We start from the raw sequence: 7,006 nt of genomic DNA, 5'->3' as shown, positions 1-7,006 counted from the left end.
AAGGGTTCGGACGATCCGAAGTGGGTTCGGTGGATCCGATCATGAGGTGTCAAGAGTTGATCGACACGTGGGAGTTCGGACGTTCCGAAGTGTAGGTTCGGTGGATCCGATCATGAGGTGTCAAGAGCCGATGGACACGTGGGAGTTCGGACGTTCCGAAGTGTAGGTTCGGTGGATCCGATCGTGAGGTGTCAAGAGCTGATGGACACGTGGGAGTTCGGACGTTCCGAAGTGGGTTCGGTGGATCCGAACATAGCCTATAAATAGTGCTCGGATTTCCTCATTTTGTATTGACAATCCTTGAGTTGTGTCTCATATTTGAGAGATTTGAAAGGTTTCTAGGGTTAGTTGCCGGTCGAGCGATAACCAAGAGCTGCCAGGATTGGTAGTGTAGCGACGCCTGAGTTACGAGGCAATCGACATCAAAGGGCTGTCGACGGACGAAGGTAAACCCTAAACCTTTGGTAGTACTGGTTTTGCTAGTATAGCATGGTAGTATTGTTCATTGGGTATGCTTTTGATGCGTAGGCTTGTTCTAGACCTGATTAGCGGTGTTGCGTAAGGCTAGGCTTGCTGTGATAGAGGTACGAAAGTACTATCCGAGATATCCTGGTTGAGTATACATTCATATATGTGTTGCATGATTATTTGCTGCATTGTTATATGTCATATGATGCATGTTATTATGTCACGTTGTATGATGCATGTTGCATTTCATGTTGAGCCGTATCTTCTTCGAGATAGCCTTTACTGTTGAGCTGTATCTCTTTCGAGATAAGCTATATCTTGTGGGGCCGCTCAGCCCTGTCTTGTCTTGTGGACGCATGGACACCGAGAGTACACAGTGGCCGACGGGTCGGGAGGGCTTCGGTGATCCGGGACATTTTAGGTCCACGTCTGTTCTTGCAGTGGATGCAGTGACCCAGAGGTAGGACCGCGCGGCACTATCCACTTGGCGCCTCTAGACTGAGCATTTTGAGATCTTTTGTGACTCCTGTTTCTTGACTACCCTGGTATCATATCATAGCATGTGCATTTCATATAGGTTTGTATACTCATGCTTTTGTACTGGGCGTTCTTATCGCTCACGTCCTCGGTTTTGTTTATCTTGGACACCCCATTCCCACGGGGCAGGCCTCAGGTTGGACAGCTCGGGAAGAGCAGGAGGAGGACAGTGAGTATCTGGTTGGTTTAGTTTTCAGTACTATTATATTTCGATATGGTTGTACCGAATATATTTTGAGTTGTTCTGATTTCGATTGGGTTGTATAACTATCATTTGTTGGTATTTTCCGCTGTTATCTCTGATTATTATTAATTAAGTTAAGTTGCATGCTTAGTTCTTGATTAGTAGGTGATTCTGGAACGGGTCACTACATTTATTGTATCAGAGCATGCTTACGATTTTGGGATATAGATTTCTGTTTTGGGATTTTCGTTGACCATTTTCCCTATTCTATCTTGTAGCGATGGCTGACCACTTTGGTGATGAGAGTAGTCAGGGGAGTGTAGGTCGTTGGGGTAATCAGGACGATCGTAGGCGTTACCGTGAACATCGTCATCGTCGGGATGGTCCTAGGCGTTTTGATTTGCATCGTTTTATTCAGATGGGGCCTAAGCCTTTAGTTGGTGGTGAGACTCCCGATGATGCTGAGGATTGGTTAGAGCGCATGGAGAGTTGTTTCCGTGCATTCCAGTGCACCGAGGAGCAGAAGATAGAGACCCTTAGTTTTCTTCTCGAGGGCCGTGCGCGCAAGTGGTGGCGATCGACTTCTGCGCCGATAGTCCAGTCCCAGGGTAGGGTGACTTGGGCCGATTTCCGTGCAGCTTTCATGCAGCTGTATTTTCCTCCAGCCCTTCGCCAGGCGAAGACGATTGAGCTCCTGAACCTTAAGCAGGGGAGTATGTCTGTTGATGAGTATCAGCAGAAATTCTTCGAGTTGTTACCCTTCGCTCCTCATATCAGTGGCAGTTCTGAGGCCAAGTATGACCATTTCCTCCAGGGTCTTAACCAGGAGATCTTTGATCGAGTCACTGTCTGTGATAATCCTACTTCTTACGATGGGTTAGTGAACCGGTGTCGCCAGGCAGAGATCAGTCTCCAGCGTGGTAGGGCTATTTTTTCTTCTAGACCTCCGAGTACTTTGAGCCCTAGGTCTCAGTCGTTCAAGAAATCTGGTTCTTCTTCTTCTGGATCTGGATCACGGTCTAGCGGTGTTTTCCGCTTTGGTGATAAGAAGGATGCTTGTGTGCATTGTGGAAAGAACCATCCCTCGGAGCAATGCCGATCAGTCGCGGGAGCTTGTTTTCAGTGCGGAGAGATGGGGCATATTAAGAAGTATTGTCCTCAGTTGCGAGGTGGAGCAGGATCTGGTTCCGGATCACAGACGACTGTTCAGCAGAGGAGGCAGGGTCAGGCAGTGGGTAGTTCGAATCTTCGACCTCGTGCCCAAGGTCAGGTATTTGCGCTGAACCAGGATCAGGCTGCAGATGACTGAGAGAGTCATAGCAGGTACTTTTCGTTTATGCGGTATTCCTGCTTTTGTTCTTATTGATACCGGAGCATCGCATTCATTCATTTCTGCACGATTTGTTAAGCGTCATAAGTTACTGTATGTTTCTCTTGATGTCATTCTTTCCGTTTCTACTCCGATGGGTCATTCGGTTTTAGCCAAGCGTCTAGTGATGGGTTGTCCCTTAGATTTTGAGGGTAACGATGTTGTTATTTCGTTTTGTTCATCCTCTAAGCCTGATTTCGAGGACGAATTTTTTTTAAGGGGGGGAGAATGTAGTAGCCCGAATTCCAGATTGGGTAATTAACGGATTAATGGTGATTAAGAAGGTTTAATGTGTAATTTTGACCGTGGTCATAATCGGACGGACCGAAGATGGTTCGGTAGCACCGAAGGGTTCGGACGATCCGAAGTGGGTTCGGTGGATCCGATCATGAGGTGTCAAGAGTTGATCGACACGTGGGAGTTCGGACGTTCCGAAGTGTAGGTTCGGTGGATCCGATCATGAGGTGTCAAGAGCCGATGGACACGTGGGAGTTCGGACGTTCCGAAGTGTAGGTTCGGTGGATCCGATCGTGAGGTGTCAAGAGCTGATGGACACGTGGGAGTTCGGACGTTCCGAAGTGGGTTCGGTGGATCCGAACATAGCCTATAAATAGTGCTCGGATTTCCTCATTTTGTATTGACAATCCTTGAGTTGTGTCTCATATTTGAGAGATTTGAAAGGTTTCTAGGGTTAGTTGCCGGTCGAGCGATAACCAAGAGCTGCCAGGATTGGTAGTGTAGCGACGCCTGAGTTACGAGGCAATCGACATCAAAGGGCTGTCGACGGACGAAGGTAAACCCTAAACCTTTGGTAGTACTGGTTTTGCTAGTATAGCATGGTAGTATTGTTCATTGGGTATGCTTTTGATGCGTAGGCTTGTTCTAGACCTGATTAGCGGTGTTGCGTAAGGCTAGGCTTGCTGTGATAGAGGTACGAAAGTACTATCCGAGATATCCTGGTTGAGTATACATTCATATATGTGTTGCATGATTATTTGCTGCATTGTTATATGTCATATGATGCATGTTATTATGTCACGTTGTATGATGCATGTTGCATTTCATGTTGAGCCGTATCTTCTTCGAGATAGCCTTTACTGTTGAGCTGTATCTCTTTCGAGATAAGCTATATCTTGTGGGGCCGCTCAGCCCTGTCTTGTCTTGTGGACGCATGGACACCGAGAGTACACAGTGGCCGACGGGTCGGGAGGGCTTCGGTGATCCGGGACATTTTAGGTCCACGTCTGTTCTTGCAGTGGATGCAGTGACCCAGAGGTAGGACCGCGCGGCACTATCCACTTGGCGCCTCTAGACTGAGCATTTTGAGATCTTTTGTGACTCCTGTTTCTTGACTACCCTGGTATCATATCATAGCATGTGCATTTCATATAGGTTTGTATACTCATGCTTTTGTACTGGGCGTTCTTATCGCTCACGTCCTCGGTTTTGTTTATCTTGGACACCCCATTCCCACGGGGCAGGCCTCAGGTTGGACAGCTCGGGAAGAGCAGGAGGAGGACAGTGAGTATCTGGTTGGTTTAGTTTTCAGTACTATTCTATTTCGATATGGTTGTACCGAATATATTTTGAGTTGTTCTGATTTCGATTGGGTTGTATAACTATCATTTGTTGGTATTTTCCGCTGTTATCTCTGATTATTATTAATTAAGTTAAGTTGCATGCTTAGTTCTTGATTAGTAGGTGATTCTGGAACGGGTCACTACACAGTTGAAGGTTAGGGAGTCTGATATCCCTAAGACAGCTTTCCGAACCAGGTACGGTCACTATGAGTTTCTTGTCATGTCTTTTGGTTTGACCAATGCCCCTTCAGTCTTCATGGATCTGATGAACCGTGTGTTCAAGCCTTATCTGGATAGCTTTGTCATTGTTTTCATCGACGATATCCTGATCTATTCCAAGACCAGAGAGCTTCATGCAGAGCATCTCAGAGTGGTGCTTCAGTTGTTGCGAGAGAAGAGGTTGTTTGCCAAGTTGAAGAAGTGTGAGTTTTGGCTGGATCAGATTTCTTTTCTAGGCCATGTGGTTTCGAGAGATGGCATTGCTGTTGATCCGTTGAAGATAGAGGCGATTCGGAGTTGGCCTATTCCTACCACTGTTCCTGAGGTACGCAGTTTCCTTGGTTTGGCGGGTTACTATCGTCGTTTCATTTCAGGTTTCTCCAAGATTGCCCTGCCATTGTCCAATCTGACGAGGAAGACTGTGAAGTTCGAGTGGTCTATCGATTGCCAGAGTGCATTTCAGGAGTTGAAGGACAGATTGACGACAGCTCCTGTTCTTTCTTTACCCAGTGGTTCTGAGGATTTCGTTGTCTTTACCGATGCGTCGAAGAGAGGCCTTGGTGCAGTTCTGATGCAGCGAGGTAAGGTTATTGCCTATGCTTCTCGCCAGTTGAAGGATTATGAGAAGAATTATCCGACGCACGATTTGGAGCTAGCAGCTGTGGTTTTCGCCCTGAAGATTTGGAGACATTATCTGTATGGCGAAAAGTGTGAGATCTTCACAGACCACAAGAGTTTGAAGTATCTGTTCTCGCAGAAAGAGCTCAAAATGCGACAGAGGAGGTGGTTAGAGCTTGTCAAGGATTACGATGTGACGATCAGTTATCACCCAGGGAAGGCGAATGTTGTGGCTGATGCTTTGAGCCGCAAGTCGAGTGCTTCATTGAGTTCTTTGATTCAGAGACCATTGTTGATGGATTTGCAGAGAGAGGAGATTGATCTGGTGATTCCAGGGACCATTGCTCGCTTTTCAACGTTGGTCATTCGATCTACATTGACGGACAGGATCCGTAGAGAGCAGTCGACTGATGTTCAGTTGGCAGAGTTGAGAGCTAGAGCCGAGGCTAGAGGGAATTCAGAGTTTAGTCTGAATGGTGATGATTTGGTAACTTTTAGAGGCCGCATTTGTGTTCCTTCTGGCGATGATATTCGTAGAGATGTCTTGACAGAGGCTCATACCGCACCTTATTCGATTCATCCAGGCAGTACGAAGATGTATCAGGATCTTCGTCGACTCTACTGGTGGCCAGGTATGAAGAGAGATATTGCTTTGTTCATTTCTCAGTGCCTTACTTGTCAGCAGGTAAAGATTGAGCACCAGAGACCTGCTGGGACATTGCTTTCTTTGCCGATTCCTCAGTGGAAGTGGGAGCATATCACTATGGATTTCGTGACTGGTTTACCCAGGACGCAGAAGGGTTTCAATTCCATTTGGGTTATTGTTGATAGATTGACCAAGTCAGCGCACTTTCTCCCAGTCAAGACGACGTATTCGATGTCTCAGTATGCCGAGGATTACATTGCAGAGATTGTTAGACTTCATGGGGTTCCTGTGTCGATCGTGTCTGATCGTGACCCTAGATTTACCTCAGAGTTCTGGAAGAGTTTGCACAGAGCTATGGGTTCTCGATTAGCTTTCAGTACAGCTTATCATCCTCAGAGCGACGGTCAGTCAGAGAGAGTCATTCAGATTCTGGAGGATATGCTCAGAGCTTGTACTATTGACTATTCTGGTAGCTGGGATTCCAAGTTGCCTCTTGTGGAGTTCACGTACAACAATAGCTACCAGGCGACGATTGGCATGGCACCGTATGAGGCACTTTATGGCAGGAAGTGCAGATCTCCTTTGTTTTGGGATGAGGTTGGAGAGAGGAAGATGTTGGGTCCCGAGTTGGTCCAACAGACTGCCGATGTTGTTGCAGTTATCAGAGAGAGGATGCAGACTGCTCAGTCCAGACAGAAGAGCTATGCAGACGTTCGTCGTAGACCTTTGCAGTTCGAGGTTGGCGATCATGTTTTTCTGAAGATAGCACCTCTCAAGGGTATGATGCGATTTGGCAAGAAGGGCAAGTTGAGCCCTAGATTCATTGGTCCATTCGAGATATTGGACAGAGTGGGTGACCGAGCCTACAGATTAGCCCTACCGCCCGATCTTGACAGAGTCCATAATGTGTTTCACGTATCAATGCTCAGGAAGTATATTGCAGATCCTTCCCATGTTCTTCGCCATGAGCCATTGGACTTGACGCCGAGTCTGACTTACCATGAGATTCCAATTCAGATTCTGGATCGCACAGTTAGAGTTCTGAGGAACAAAGAGATCGGCATCGTTAAAGTCCTTTGGAGGAACCATTTGATTGAGGAGGCTACGTGGGAACCAGAGACTGAGATGAGAGAGAGGTATCCTGAGTTGTTCGTGCCGTGACGTCAATTTCGAGGACGAAATTCCTCTAAGGAGGGGAGATTGTAATAGCCGAGCCCGGTGTACGGTACGGTTTAAGCTTTATTGTGTTAATTGGGTTATGTGATTAGATGATTATAGGTGTGTTTTGGGCTATAGTATTATTGGTTATTATTTATTTGAGGTGTTAGTTGGTGTTGATTGTTCGTTTCAGCGTTTCGAATCGATTTTAGTTGTTTTGTTACTGT

Source organism: Primulina eburnea, chromosome 2, assembly GCF_022965805.1.
Source record: "Primulina eburnea isolate SZY01 chromosome 2, ASM2296580v1, whole genome shotgun sequence".
Taxonomy (NCBI): domain Eukaryota; kingdom Viridiplantae; phylum Streptophyta; class Magnoliopsida; order Lamiales; family Gesneriaceae; genus Primulina; species Primulina eburnea.
Note: the sequence above shows the minus strand (reverse complement) of the source record.